Consider the following 15481-nt stretch of genomic DNA (forward strand, 5'->3'; position numbering starts at 1 on the left):
AAAGAAGATCCTTTCACTAGGAAGAAAATTATAAGTAAGGCAGGTAAGGAAAAACCAGCATAGGGCAATGGTCCTTTCTGTTTATCTTTTCAGTAGGAAAAGATGACTAACTGATAAGAGGAGGAAGAAAAACTTTTAATACACATCTTGTGAAGCCAAACTCAAGATACCTTGAAGAAAGAAGAAAACAGGAGTCACCTGGGTGGCTCAGTCAGTTGAACATCTGACTCTTGGTTTCCACTGCCATCATGATCTCAGGGTCGTGAGGAACCCTCTCTTGGGCTCTGAGCTTACCGGGGGTCTGCTTGAGGTTCTTTTGCCCTGCGCACACTTATGCATGCACTTTATTAAGTCTTAAAAAATAAACGGGAATTTAAAGTGAAGAAGGAACCTAGAAATTTTGTCAGTCCCTTCCTACAAAAACCTTGTTGTTTTGGCAAGACTAGGGTTAAAGACCTAAAACTTTAAAAAAAAAAAAAAGATGTGGTGCACCTGGGTGGCTCAATCAGTTAAGCCTCTGGTCTGTCTTCCACTCAGATCATAATCCTGGAGTTCCCCCCATCCCCCATGGAGCTCAGGGCTCCCTGCTCAGCAGGGAGTCTGTTTCTCCCTCTGCTTCTGCCCTCCCACTGCTGCTGCTGTTGCTGCGCCTTTTCTCTCTCTCAAATAAATAAATACTTTTTAAAAAAAAAAATGAAATGGCATACTAAAGAGCTACACTGAATATAAACCAAGTGGCAGAATACACATTACAGATAATGAGGATGTTGACAAAAGAGTAGCCAACGTCTCAAATCAAAAAGGGGCTCCTGTGATCTAAGATCCAAGGATTCTTTTATGTGGCCAAAGCAGAAAGGAACTGGTAACTAGCACAAAAGGAGGGGGTACAAACTGTTATTGTCCTCAAATATTATAACGCCAGCTGGTTGGCCACAGTCATTGCTCCCTTGCTATGTCAACATGTAGAAAGCATGGACAAAAGGCAAACTGGGAGTTAGGGTTCACGGTCTGCCACTAATTATCGACACAGCAGGACAAATGTAGCCCTTCTTTCTTCTACTGTGAAAACGGAAAGAATGGTACATCATTTTCCCCCTCAGACTTCATAGAGATCACGTATGTGAAAGTACTTTGGGAAAAATAAAAAGTAGTAGTCAGAGCCTTAAATTACACATTCCAGTGCTTAGAGGAGCTGTTTCATGTCCAATAAGAACAGTTTCCCAGGACTTTAGAAAAACCAATTTCGGTGCAGTGTTCACCAGTCGCAAGTACTATCTGCCTAAGTTTTCCTGAAAAGCCAGCTATCAAATGCTGAAGAGCAAAAATGCTAATAATTAACTGAGTTGTCCTCCTCAAACCTCTCCTAAACCGATCACGACATCGAAGTGGTTGACCACTGGGAAACTGCAGGAGTGAATGAAATCTGGATTCGAGTCCAAAATAAATACTGCATTGTTTAAAAATAGCTGCAGGATTTCGTAAACACTAAAGCACAAACACACAGAACTCTTGAAGTTTTTGGGTTTACTGTGATAAACAAGATAAAAATATCCTGTATTTTAAAAATCAGACATGAACTTTCTCCAAGTTCTAAGTCCTTAGCAAAGTGTCCTTATCTATAGGATTGAAATGGAACCGTGGGAACTGTTTCTGGGTCAAAGTTCTATAACACTGTATATATTTCTATACCTTCAAGATTCAGTTTGATCATTTGTGAAATAGGATAATAATTTCTACCCTGCCTGCTGCATGGTGCTTTAAAGGGACCAAACGTGAATGGTCTTCAAAACTCTAAGTGTCTTTACAGTGAGACAGATTATTTTCACAGTTCAATTTCAGTTTTCACGATGGTCCTTGGTTCTTGAATTTGGTCTGGAAAGAGCCAGAGGTGGTGAGCAGGACGGAATCTAAAAAATTCTTTTTTTTTTTTTTTTAAAGATTTTATTTGTTTATTTGACAGACAGAGACCACAAGTAGACAGAGAGGCAGGCAGAGAGAGAGAGAGAGGGAAGCAGGCTCCCCGCCGAGCAGAGAGCCCGATGCAGGACTCGATCCCAGGACCCTGAGATCATGACCCGAGCCGAAGGCAGCAGCTCAACCCACTGAGCCACCCAGGCGCCCCAAAAATTCTTTATTTAAGGCCACAATCAGTAATAAAAGGACAGAACCCTCTTTGTTCAAAATGAAGCAAAAAGAGACGAAGGGTCTAGACTGAGATTTTATTCACTTCTCTATGAAGGAAATCCACTGAGGGTCCTTTCTATAGCGAATCAGAAACAGGTAAGAGAGCCAAAGATAATTTGGCCAATCTTTCCCACCTGATCCCTCTATCCACAACCAGTATTATCTGCCAGTTCCTACCTCTATTCACATCTTCATTCTTTGATAAATGTTCTTAGTCTTGAAATAGTATGCAAAGGCAGCTGTCAGCCAGAGATTCTAGCAATCACTACCCTTTCTACATAGAAATTATGGGGTTGCCTAAAAAGCTCAAAGTTTGAGTGCTTAATTTAGGACAAGTGCTATGGTCTTACCATCTCTCTATGACTCTCTCCCTTTCCTTCCTCCATCAAGGTCAGGGATCATCCAAAAGGACAAATTACCCTGGCCCTCATAGTCACTAAAACCTGAAATTTAGACATTAGACATTATCTATGCTGTGGAAATCGTGAGCAGCTTTATAATGAAGTTGAAGTCAAAACATGTGGCATAGGGTCTAGTGCCTCCACAAGCCAGCTGTGTGACCTTAGCCAGGTCACTAACCCATACTGTAAAAACAAGAGCATGTCCAGATGGGTTTTAATCCCTGCCATCTACCAAATTCTATTACGTTAAAAAATACCCAATTAAGAGAGGAGCAAGATGGTGGAGCAGTAGGAGACCAAGATAGCAGCAGGTCCCAGAAGTTCAGCTAGATAGTTATCAAATCATTCTGAACTCCTCCTCCTCCTCTTCCTCCCCCTCCCTCCTCCTCCTCTCTCTCCCTCCCCCTCCCTCCTCCCCCTTCTTCGTCTCCCTTCTCCCTCCTCCCCCTTCTCCTCCTTCCTTCTCCCTTCTCCTCCTCCTTCTCCCTCCTCCTCCTCCTTCTCCCTCCTCCTCCTCCTCCTTCTCCCTTCTCCTCCTCCTCCTTCTCCCTTCTCCTCCTCCTCCTTCTCCCTTCTCCTCCCCCTCCTCCTTCCTTCTCCTCCTCCTTCTTCTCCCTCCTCCTCCTCCATCTCCCTCCTCCTCCTCCTCCTTCTCCCTCCTCCTCCTCCTTCTCCCTCCTCCTCCTCCTTCTCCCTCCTCCTCCTCCTCCTTCTCCTCCTCCTCCTCCCTTCTCCCTTCTTCTCCCTTCTCCCTTCTTCTCCCTTCACCTCCGTCTTTCTTCTCTCCTCCTCCTTCTCCCTTCTCTTCTCTTCTCCCTTCTTCTCCTCCTTCTCCCTCCTTCTCCCTTCTTCTCCTCCTTCTCCCTTCTTCTCCTCCTTCTCCCTTCTTCTCCTCCTTCTCCCTTCTTCTCCTCCTTCTCCCTTCTTCTCCTCCTTCTCCCTTCTTCTCCCTCCTTCTCCCTTCTTCTCCCTCCTTCTCCCTTCTTCTCCCTCCTTCTCCCTTCTTCTCCCTCCTTCTCCCTTCTCCCTCCTTCTCCCCTTCTCCCTCCTTCTCCCTTCTCCCTTCTTCTCCCTTCTCCCTTCTTCTCCCTTCTCCTTCTTCTCCCTTCTCCCTTCTTCTCCCTTCTCCCTTCTTCTCCCTTCTCCCTTCTTCTCCCTTCTCCCTTCTTCTCCCTTCTCCCTTCTTCTCCTTCTCCCTTCTTCTCCCTTCTCCCTTCTTCTCCCTTCTCCCTTCTTCTCCCTTCCTCTGCTGCTATTCAACATAGTAGTAGAAGTCCTAGCCTCAGCAATTAGACACCAAAAAGAAATAAAAGGCATCTGAATCAGCGAAGAAGTCAAACTCTCACTCTTTGCAGATGATATGATACTTTATGTGGAAAATCCAAAAGACTCCACTCCAAAACTACTAGAACTCATACAGGAAATCAGTAAAGGATATAAAATCAATGCCCAGAAATCAGTTGCATTTCTATACACCAACAACAAGACAGAAAAAAAGAGAAACTAAGGAGTCAATCCCATTTACAACTGCACCCAAAACCGTAAGATACCTAGAAATAAACCTGACTAGAGAGGCAAAGTATCTGTACTCAGAAAATTACAAAGTGGGGCGCCTGGGTGGCTCAGTGGGTTAAAGCCTCTGCCTTTGGCTCAGGTCATGCTCCCAGGATCCTGGGATCAAGCCCTGCAACGGACTCTCTGCTCAGTGGGGAGCCTGCTTCCCCCTCCTCTCTCTGCCTACTTGTGATCACTGTTAAATAAATAAATTTTTTTTAAAATCTTAAAAAAAAAAGAAAACTATAAAGTACTCATGAAAGAAATTGAGAAAGACACTAAGAAATGGAAAAGCATTCCATGCTCATGGATTGGAAGAACAACTATTGTGAAAATCTCTATGCTACCTAAAGCAATCTACACATTTAATGCAATCCCTATCAAAATACCATCTCTTTTTTTTCAAAGAAATTGGATAAATAATCCTAAAATTTATATGGAACCAGTAAAGACCCCAAATAGCCAGAGGAATGTTGAAAAAGAAAGCCAAAGTTGGTGGCGTCACAATTCCAGATTTCAAGCTCTGTTACAAAGCTGTCATCATCAAGACAATATGGCACCAGCACAAAAACAGACACATAGATCAGTGGAACAGAATAGAGAACTCAGAAATAGACCCTCAACTCTATGGTCAACTAATCTTCGACAAAGCAGGAAAGAATGTCCAATGGAAAAAAGATAGCCTCTTCAACAAAAGGTGTTGGGGAAAACTGGACAGCCACATGCAGAAAAATGAAACTGGACCATTTCCTTACAGCACACACAAAAGTGGACTCCAAATGGATGAAAGACCTCAATGTGAGACAGGAATCCACCAAAATCCTGGAGGAGAACACAGGCAGCAACCTCTTTGACCTCAGCCACAGCAACTTCTTAGAAACATTGCCAAAGGCAAGGGAAGCAAGGGCAAAAATAAACTATTGGGACTTCATCAAGATCAAAAGCTTTTGCACAGCAAAGGAAACAGTTAACAAAACCAAAAGACAACTGCAGAATGGAAGATATTTGCAAATGACATCTCAGATAAAGGGCTAGTATCCAAAATCTATAAGAACTTACCAAACTCAACACCCAAAGAACAAATAATCCAATCAAGAAATGGGCAAAAGAGGGGTGCCTGGGTGGCTCAGTGGGTTAAGCCGCTGCCTTCGGCTCAGGTTATGATCTCAGGGTCCTGGGATCGAGGCCCGCATCGGGCTCTCTGCTCAGCAGGGAGCCTGCTTCCCTCTCTCTCTGCCTGCCTCTCCATCTACTTGTGATTTCTCTCTGTCAAATAAATAAATAAAATCTTTAAAAAAAAAAAAAAAAGAAATGGGCAAAAGACATAAACAGAAATTTATACAAAGAAGATATCCAAATGGCCAATAGGCACATGAAAATGTACTCAACATCACTCAGCATCAGGGAGATACAAATCAAAACCACAATGATACCACCTCACACCAGTCAGAATGGCTAAAATTAACAAGTCAGGAAATGACAGATGTTGGCAACGATGTAGAGAAAGGGGAACCCTCCTACAATGTTGGTGGGAATGCAGGCTGGTGCAGCCGCTCTGGAAGACAGCATGGAGGTTCCTCAAAAAGTTGTTAATAGAGCTACTCTATGACCCAGCAATTGCACTACTGGCATTTACCCTAAAGATACAAAAGTACTAATCTGAAGTGCCATGTGCATCCAAATGTTTATAACAGTAATGTCCACAATAGCCAAACTATGCAAAGAATCTAGATGCCCATCAACAGATGAATGGATAAAGATGTGGCATATATATACAATGGTATACTATGCAGCCATCCAAAGAAAGAAAATCTTGCCATTTGCAACAATGTGGATGGAACTCGAGGGTATTATGCTACGTGAAATAAGTCAATCAGAGAAAAACAATTATCGTACGATCTCTCTAATATGAAGAATTTAAGAGGTAGGCTGGGGTGAGTCCTGAGGGGTAGGGAGGGAAAAAAATGAAACAAGATGGGATCAGGAGGGAGACAAACCATAAGAGACTCTTAATCTCACAAAACAAACTGAGGGTTGCTGGAGGAGGGGACAGAGGGGTAGGGTAGCTGGGTTATGGACACTGGAGAGGGTATGTGCTATGGTGAGTGCTGTGAAATGTTGAATCTCATGATTCACAGATCTTCATTCCTGGGGCAAATAATACATTATACATTAATAAAAAAAATTTTTTAAAAAGGAGGAATTCACTGAGCCATATTTGAGAGGAGCAGAGTTATACTGCCTTTAAGGAAGTCTTTAACTAGGGATTTGAATATCACCAGAATACACTCGAGCCCTACTGCCCCCATCATGTCTTGTTGCATGCTGTATTAGCTTGTCTGGCTTGTCATGAGCCCTTCCTTGGTTTTTAAGAAGTGACACCTGAACTCATACCCAAAAAGTTTCATAAATAAGAAGGAAAAGAAGCTTCTTTTTCCTAATTTTGTTTGAAAAGCCCTAGGGTAGATTCTGATTGGCCAGCTTCCATCACGTGCTTACCACTTGGGACAATTATTGGGTGCAGAAGGAGAGACGTGCTATGACTAGATCAGCTATAAGCATGCACCCTTCCATTCCCCAGCAAGATACACTCTGAAAGGGAAAACAGTGTTGGACTGATTTATATATATATATATATATATATATATATGTATATATATATATACACACATATATCATCAAAGTTAAGTATATGTGTATGGATGTGTGTGTGTGTGTGCTTGTGTATTCATGACTAAATTTAATACGTATCTATAATTCACTTACACAGCTTGAAATCATGGTTTAGATTTTACATGTAAAAAATAATTTTAATATTTATTTGTTTAATCATCATTTGTTCAGATGTTTAAACAACTTCCATGGATGACATCTCATCTAGAATGTGTTCTCTCAAGATTTGTTATAACAAGTTTAGAGTGAAGAAATAACTGCAAATTTATATTAGAAAGTTTTTTTATTATATCTCCAAGGAACACATCTGAGCTATAAAGAATACAAGAATCACCCCCAAACAAAAACAAAACAAAACAAACAGAATCACTACCACCCCTTCCTTTTTTTTTTTTTTTTTAAAGATTTTATTTATTTATTTGACAGAGAGAGATCACAAGCAGGCAGAGAGGCAGGCAGAGAGAGAGGAGGAAGCAGGCTCCCTGCTGAGCAGAGAGCCCGATGCAGGCCTCGATCCCAGGACCCTGAGATCATGACCTGAGCCGAAGGCAGCGGCTTAACCCGCTGAGCCACCCAGGCACCCCCACTCCTTCCTTTTCACCTTCCGTAGCTGCTGCTATGTTCGTAACATAAGGGGCACACAAACTAGCCTTTTTGATTATTAATTTTATTGGAGGTGATGAAGAGAGTTTTCCATTAACAACCGCCAGGAAAATGAACAGAGGGTGGAGCTGAAAGCATAGTAGCAAGTTTATCAAGAAATTGCATATTTGCAAGTCAGAGGCTCAGCAAAGTAAAAGATTTTTTTATGCTTCCAGCCACCGAGGATTGCTGGTGACTAATCTTAACACTCTTCAGAGCTAGTCAGCGGTAGCCGGTCTCTATTACTATGTGTAATTCAAAGCATCTAACACAAAGGAAATGAAAGCTCAAAGGAGGCTGGGGAAGAAGGTCAGCAACCATGAATTTGGTCTATAAATGCTTTGCAAATAAGCAACTAAGAAAAAAGGAATCTCTCCTTTGGGTTTGATAGATAATGACTAGAATAAAACAGGAGATCAAAGTATTTATAAAAATGGATTTTTTCACATTCTTCCAACCTCATCAAAACCTCTTAAGTAAATAATTCCACCAGTTTCCCCTCAAAGAAATACGAATGCAATTTTCCTGGGCTCTCCTCTCCCTCCTCACCTTATACCCTGTCATTCAACACTTTTCCTATCTCAAAAGTCACTCTTACCACATTCCATGTTCTCTTCCATAGCCATGGATTAGTCTTAATTCTTTACTGATAGATGCGGTCATTAAATAAAATGTATTCGCTATACAGCACATACCCAAAAAACCCAACAACAACAACAGTATTCCACACAATAATATTAACTAATATAGAATTGTTCAATCTTGTGATCATTTTTATCACTAATATCCAATAATAACTAACAGGACTAATGTCCAATGGCCAAGGTTTTTATCTCTTGGCGGGGGGGGGGGGGGGGGGGGGGGGGGGGGGGGGGGGAGAGACATGGACCAAACCCAGGATTGCCGGATCTGCTATCTTCCTCCTCAGGGCTAGATCCCAAGGACACTTGCCCTTATAAACCCACCATTGTCTGATGCTTGAAATACTATGGCTGAGTCTCAAGCACATCCATGTTTTGTTTGATTGACACAGTGTTTTAAAATTGAGCAAATGTTGAGAAATATATAGACACTTAATAAAACACCTGATTTTGGCTTCTCTTAAAAAAAAAAAAGGAGAAGATGATCTGGCAGTACTGTGCATCCTATATTCCCTCTGTTCTGTCCCTCCTTCTCCCTCCCTCCCTCTCTCCCATTCTCTTTAAAAACACCAGTGCAGAGGACACCTGGGTGGCTCAGTTGCTAAGCATCTGCCTTCGGCTCAGGTCATGGTCTCGGGGTCCTGGGATCGAGCCCCACATCGGGCTCAGTTGGAAGCCTGCTTCTCTCTCTCCCACTCCCCCTGCCTGTGTTCCCTCTCTCACTGTGTCTCTGTCAAATAAATAAATAAAAATCTTAAAACAAAACAAAAAAAACCACCAGTGCATTTCATTAGATTTCCTGCCTGGCCCCACTGGGACAGGGGTTTTCTACCCCACATCACCAGACACTGGTAGTGTCTTTGTTTGGATTTCCTTTATTTATATTACTTTTTAAAAGGTTTTCCTGCTTCTGAGTTTTGGTCTTAAGTCAATACAGTATAACCACCTTATTAGTAAAAAGGCTAGAAAGACATTCTCTAAACATATATAGTGATATAAACAGAGATGTTACAGAGAATGAAGGCTTTAGAATTGTGAATAGAAAAAATATGTAAGAATTAAGAAAAAATGAAATTTCATCAATACATTCAGAAATCTAAAACTTGCTAAAACAAATCATGGCTTAAGACAACCTGAATCTCATTAAACTTAGTTGAGCAACTAAGGTTATAGTGATCTGTCAAATACTCATTTCAAAAATTGTGTGCTCAGGGGTGCCTGGATGGCTCAGTGGGTTAAGCTGCTGCCTTCAGCTTGGGTCATGATCTCAGGGTCCTGGGATCGAGTCCCACATCGGGCTCTCCGCTCAGCGGGGAGACTGCTTCTCTTCCTCTCTCTCTGCCTGCCTCTCTGCCTACTTGTGATTTCTGTCAAATAAATAAATAAATAAATAAATGTGTGCTCATATAATTGTTACATACTATAAGCCAGTTAATGCTGGGGATATAACCACCACAAATGAGGTTCTGGGTTGTGGATCAAGAGTTCCTAAACTTGGAATCACCTTGGAAGTTTTTAAAAGTTACTGTTGTCTAAATCTACTCCAAATCCACTCCGAAAGTTAAGGATTTAACTGGTGTGCAGTGTGGCCTGGACACTGGGATTTTTTAAAGTTCCCCAGGTGCTTTTAAAATGCAACACAATTTTAGAAACTCTGCTGTGGACATTGCTTCAGCTATAATTAAGTAGGAGGACTATCGCTTCTTAAAGCCAATCACAGCTCTTGAGAGTAAAGAAAGTCACCTGCTTGTCCCCACAGCTAGAGGGGAGGCTCTACCTGAAACTCTTCCAAAATGTATATCCCATCCATAAACGAAGGCTCTGAGAGAATAGGAGGCCGCAGAGCAAATCTCATCAGAAAGGAAAGTGTTACCTGATCCATTAAGGGAACCTCTACATTTCTACTTGAAGCAGTTAATTCTTGGACTGAGCCTTGATAACCTAATTGGTAAAAATAGAAACAACAATCCCTCCCTTTGAAAGTTGTTCTAAAGATTAAACAAGATAATATACATGAAGCAATATAGGAATATATGAAGCAATTAGTTTTTAATAAGTCATAACTTTTTTTTTAAAGATTTTTAAGTAATCTCTACCCCAACGTGGGGGTCAAACTCATGACCCCAAGATTAAGAGTCGCATGCTCTACCAACTGAGCCAGCCAGGTGCCCCAATAAGTAGTAAATTTTTAAATCCAAAATTCAGTGATTATAGTTTTTCCTCAAAGTCGTAGCTAATAATCCTAATATTAATCTCTCCCCTTCCTTACAGCAATCCAATTTTGAATTCTTCATTTTGTATTGTTCTATAATTGTTCGATGAATGCAGTCTAACTGGATAGAGAAAAATTATTTGAGGGAAGGGGAAATTAGACCATTTCTCAGAAATGATAAAACCTGCTTGCTTCTCACACCATATAACATGGTTAAATTGAGAGACAGGGTCCTCAGATTATTAGAAGAAACTGGCCATGAATTTTAAAATGATATCCAGAAAACGAATGGGTCAGCATTTGGGGAGGGCACTGTGGAATAGTTTCTTTTTAAAGGCAGAATAACCCAGGGGTGCCTGGATGGCTCCAATGGTTAAGCATCTGCCTTTGGCTCAGGTCATGATATCAGCATCTTAGGAAGGAGCCTTGCATTGGCCACCCTGGCCAGCGGAGAGTTTGCTTCTCTTCTCCCTCTGCCTCTCCCTTCTGCTCATGCTTTCTCCGCTCTCTCACTCTCAAATTAATAAATAAAATATTTAAATAAGTAAAGAAATGTAGAATATCCCATATTGCACTTTTCCACGGCAGGTGTGACAAGTTACCACTAACTTCAACAACACTAATTTATTATCTTACCGTTGGGTAGGTTATGAAACATAAGGCAGTAGACCTTCGCAAAGTGTGCGGGTTTGACATATTGCCTATTTTGAGCTGTGGACACTTGAAAAAAAGCAGATGTGGAGAGAGGCTTTCTCTAAAGTCCCCTTATCTCCCCTTGCTCGAAGAGGAACTCCGTTGTAACAAATCCCCTTCCCTGGAGTTTCATTTACTCGGAAGACTGGCTCTTATCAGCCTAGAGGAGACCAGAGGTCACCACCACACCCAGACAGACTTTGTTACAAATTATCACACCCACCATCTCTTCTTCTAAAGGCCCGTTTATCTTTCACGAAAATCATTCACTCTCCCCGAACAGGTATATATCCGCCCTTCCTTTCCCTATTAAGATGGTATGAAACCCTGAATTAAAGCTACCTCTTTGAGTCACTCATTTTTCCTGGGCGCCTGGCAGGTATACATGAGTTTACATGTTAATAAACTGCTGCTGTTGTTTTTTTTTTTTTTTCTCTCGTTTATCTTTCAGTACAAGGGGCTCAGCCATGAACTCAGAAACACTGAGGGCGTATTTTTCCTCCCTACAGTTAGAAATACGACACGGATCCCACTGGCTAAGAGCAATGTGCTGGCCGAACGCAATGCTCTCTGGGGGCTCAAGAAAAGAGCCCTTTACTTGCCTTTTCCAACGTCCCGAGTCTGCTTTCCTTCCCTCCCAGCTCCCTGCTCCACCTTTCAAGTCAGCAACGTGAAGCTGAGTCCTCCATGCGACCTGCTCCCTGGCCCTTTCACAGTTCCCCAGACCGTGACCCTCCTGCGGCTCTCTTCCACTTTTAAAGACTCTTAGGGTTAAAATAGGTTCACCTGGATGACCCAGCGTACTCTGCCTAGTTTCAGGTTAGCTGACCGGTAATGTATTCCGACTGCTCCCTAATTCCCCTTGACTGTAGGACATTATGTATTCACAAAGCAACAGATTGTGGAAAGAGAAGTCTAACTAGACTGCCAATTACGTTGCAATCAGTGATCGTTTTATTTCTCAACTTAGTCACGACGGACTGTTATCCCAATTCCAGGGACGAGAATGAGACCCTCTCCTGGGGTTCTTCAACCTACCACACTGTCAACTGACCATGAGAAGCTAATGAGGATCAAGAGTTTGTAAACAAGTAGGGCCTGACACAAGACAAAGAGTCTTTGATGGAGTCGCGCATCCGTGGGCTGTCACACCTGTCTCCTCTACCCCTGATCAATGGCAGACATCGGTAATCGACGAGGCATCATTACCTGGGGATCCATGTCCACGGGGTGTGCTGGGTCATCTCCAGAACAGTCGATCAGAGCTGGTACACAAACTGAATTCTCTTTTCCATCCTAAATCTGAACAATTGTAGTGGCAAGAGACCTTCACTCAGGGACTTTTTTGGCAAAAGGTGACAATCCTCATGCTTTTAAATTGGCAGAGGAAATGAATTCCAGCTGAGCTGAATAAAGAGATCACAAAAAGATGGAAAATAAGCCAATTAATTAATTCAAACCTTGACAGAAATCTGTGTTTCTGTGATACCTGCAGAGAATCCATACATTAACTAAGAAAATCTGTACTTAATTGCTGTGCCTGCCTACACAACACAAAGCCTTCTCTTGACACTTATTTTAATGCCTTTTTTTTCAAGAAGATATTTTGCTTATAAAAAGATTTTAATATATGTTTATATGTAAGTATTTGAAAGCTTTTATTATTTTAAATAGAATGCCATGACCTTTTACAAGTACATTTTATAAGTAATCCATGATCATGGTAGAGAATTTAGGACAAAGAAGAAAACCATACATAATTCTATCTGCCAGAAATAAATTTTGGTGCTCACTCTGTCCAGTGTGTTTATATTCATTCATTCAACATATTTTTAGTGAGCCTCCCTGCTAGGTACTATTCTAGGATTTGAGAGTACAACATGAGAAAAACACACACCTGCACAAAATCTATGCCCTCAGTGAGTCCGATTATGTACCAAGAAAAAAACCAAAAAACATAAAAACAAAAACAAACAGAAAATACAAACTAAAGTTTTCATATTGTTTGTAATTGGCTTTTTCTCTTTGCTGGTTTTTAAAAATACCCCTCTAATTATGTCAGGTTTTTGTAGTTTTCCCAGTAATCCTGACTCCACGGACAGATAAGATCACAGACTGCTACATGATTGGTAGCGGGTCTGACTTCTCTTCCCATTGTCTGGTGTTATGTCGTCGTTCGAAGGAAACCTCCCTTAAGAGAGAATGCCGTGAAATCTCCTTTCACCACGAAAGACCACTATCTTGTTTTAGTTATCTATTGTTGCACAATGGGCATGACTAGAACTTAGTCCCTTAAAACAACAACAATTATTTTATTATTATGGACACTCACAAGTCCAAAGGTTTACTTGGCTGGGAGTGGGGTAATTCTCTCTTGGAGTATTTTTTCTTATGCGGTCTAACTCTTTTTGGTACTGATGTCATCTTGAAAGTTTCTTCTTTTTTTTTTTAAGATTTTATTCATTTATTTATTTGAGCGAGAGAGAGAGAGGACGAGTGGGGAAGGGGCAGAGGGAGAGAGAGAAGCTCCCTGAGGAGGGATCCCAAAGCAGGACTCAATACCAGGACCCTGGGATCATGACCTGAGCAGAAAGCAGGTGCCCAATTGGCTGAGCCACCCGCCGCCCCATCTTGAAGATTTCTTTATTCATACAGCCCATGGATTTTGGCTATGGACAGGAATGTCAGCCAAAGTTGGAGTCTGAACATTCACATACAGCCTCAGTCTGTGGCCTGGGCTTCTTCACACATGGTTGTTAGAGAAACTAAAATAAATGGTTGCTAAAACAAATCAATACTTTATCATTTTATGCAAACACATGATGATGGGTTTCAAGATCAAGTAACCCAAAATCACCAGGCAAGAACTATCTAAACTTCCCAAATCACAGATGGTCACTTCTGTCACAGTCAGAGGCCCACCAGATTCAAGGGGAGGAAAGACAGATGCCACCGCTTGGCAGGAGCAGTGTCACCATTACACTGCAAGGGGTGGGATATATTGTGGTGACCATCTTTGGAAAACACAATCTACCCCATATCTCAACCTCCTCACATCTTTAATCCGTATTGTTAAAACCAGGGATGGCAAACTTCCAGAGCCACTGTAAGCTTAAGAGAGAAGTTCTATCACTATCCAGACTTTCTTTAAAAAAAAAAAAATATATATATATATATATATATATATATGATTTGTTTTAGTAAGAAAGAACTGATAACTGAGTAACAGACGATTCTCACTCCACCTACATTGATCACATGGATTCACATTTTAAAATATTAGTTGATGATAAAAAAAGATCAGATTTTTTCCTCTTTAGAATACAAAACTTACTTTCAGAGTGTGACACATAGAGAAACAATCTTCCCTATGTATGAAGCATGGGAAGAACCATCAACTAATTCTGGCATCCAACGCTATTAAAATGATAATGTAAATTAAGGAGTGCTTAAGTGTAATGTTGAGAAGGCTATTAAATAAGCTCCAGACATCTGTGAGATCTCTATGTACAACAACGGGAAGGTCTAAACACATTAAGTCACAAGGTTACTCTTACCAAAAAGTACAGATAAGAATTTAGAGAAACTAAAATAAATGGTTGCTAAAACAAATCAACACTTTATCATTTTATGCAAGTACATGATGAGCACCTATGGTATATTTGGTACAAACAAATGCTGTGTACCCATGGTATACCAGCCATTAAGGATATACATTAAGACACACATATTTAGGATATAAGTAAGATTTAAATGATTGACAGTTTATCACTTTCATAGCACAAGTGAAATCCCATTATAATAAACAGCATTATCAAGACAGAGTCCACAGTACAGATACACAAATATCATAGCAGAATACCCTCACAGGTGTGCTATTGATCTGATCACAGCACAGTCTTCCTGTTGAACAGCAAATACTTTTGTCATGTCTCTCTCTAAAAAGAAGAGTAACCTTATAGTTTCATAATTGTTTCCTGTAGACTGAAGAAACAAGCGAGATGGTAGGGGAAAGGCAAACATTTCTTTTGTCTTGATGTCAAAGAAACACTTACTTCTTCCTGTGTGGTACAAATTCTCAAATCCTTGCTCCAGACTTTCACAAAAAGGAGGAAATATTTCCCTCTTTTTGAGTCCAGTCTTCCTTGTTAATTCACCACAAAAGGAATGCTAATTGTTTCTTTCAGACCTGTTTTCTAGCCATGAGTTCATTACAATTCAAGTTACTGTTTTGAAAATTTTTATAGTCTCTAAGGCTCATTATAATACGAGTCAACACCCACAACTTCCAACAACATCATGCATTCATTAATTGATAAAAATCAACCTAAGAAATCTGAGGTTCCTCTGCATTAACTTAATAGGTCATTTCACCTAAGGAGGGGCAGGGACGAAGGAACAGATGAGAGAAAACCATCAGAACTCAGCAGTGGAAAGTGGTTATTTTGCTGTTCTTTGTTTCTGAGAAGGGGATTTGGCTT

Source organism: Neovison vison, chromosome 12, assembly GCF_020171115.1.
Source record: "Neovison vison isolate M4711 chromosome 12, ASM_NN_V1, whole genome shotgun sequence".
Classification (NCBI taxonomy): domain Eukaryota; kingdom Metazoa; phylum Chordata; class Mammalia; order Carnivora; family Mustelidae; genus Neogale; species Neogale vison.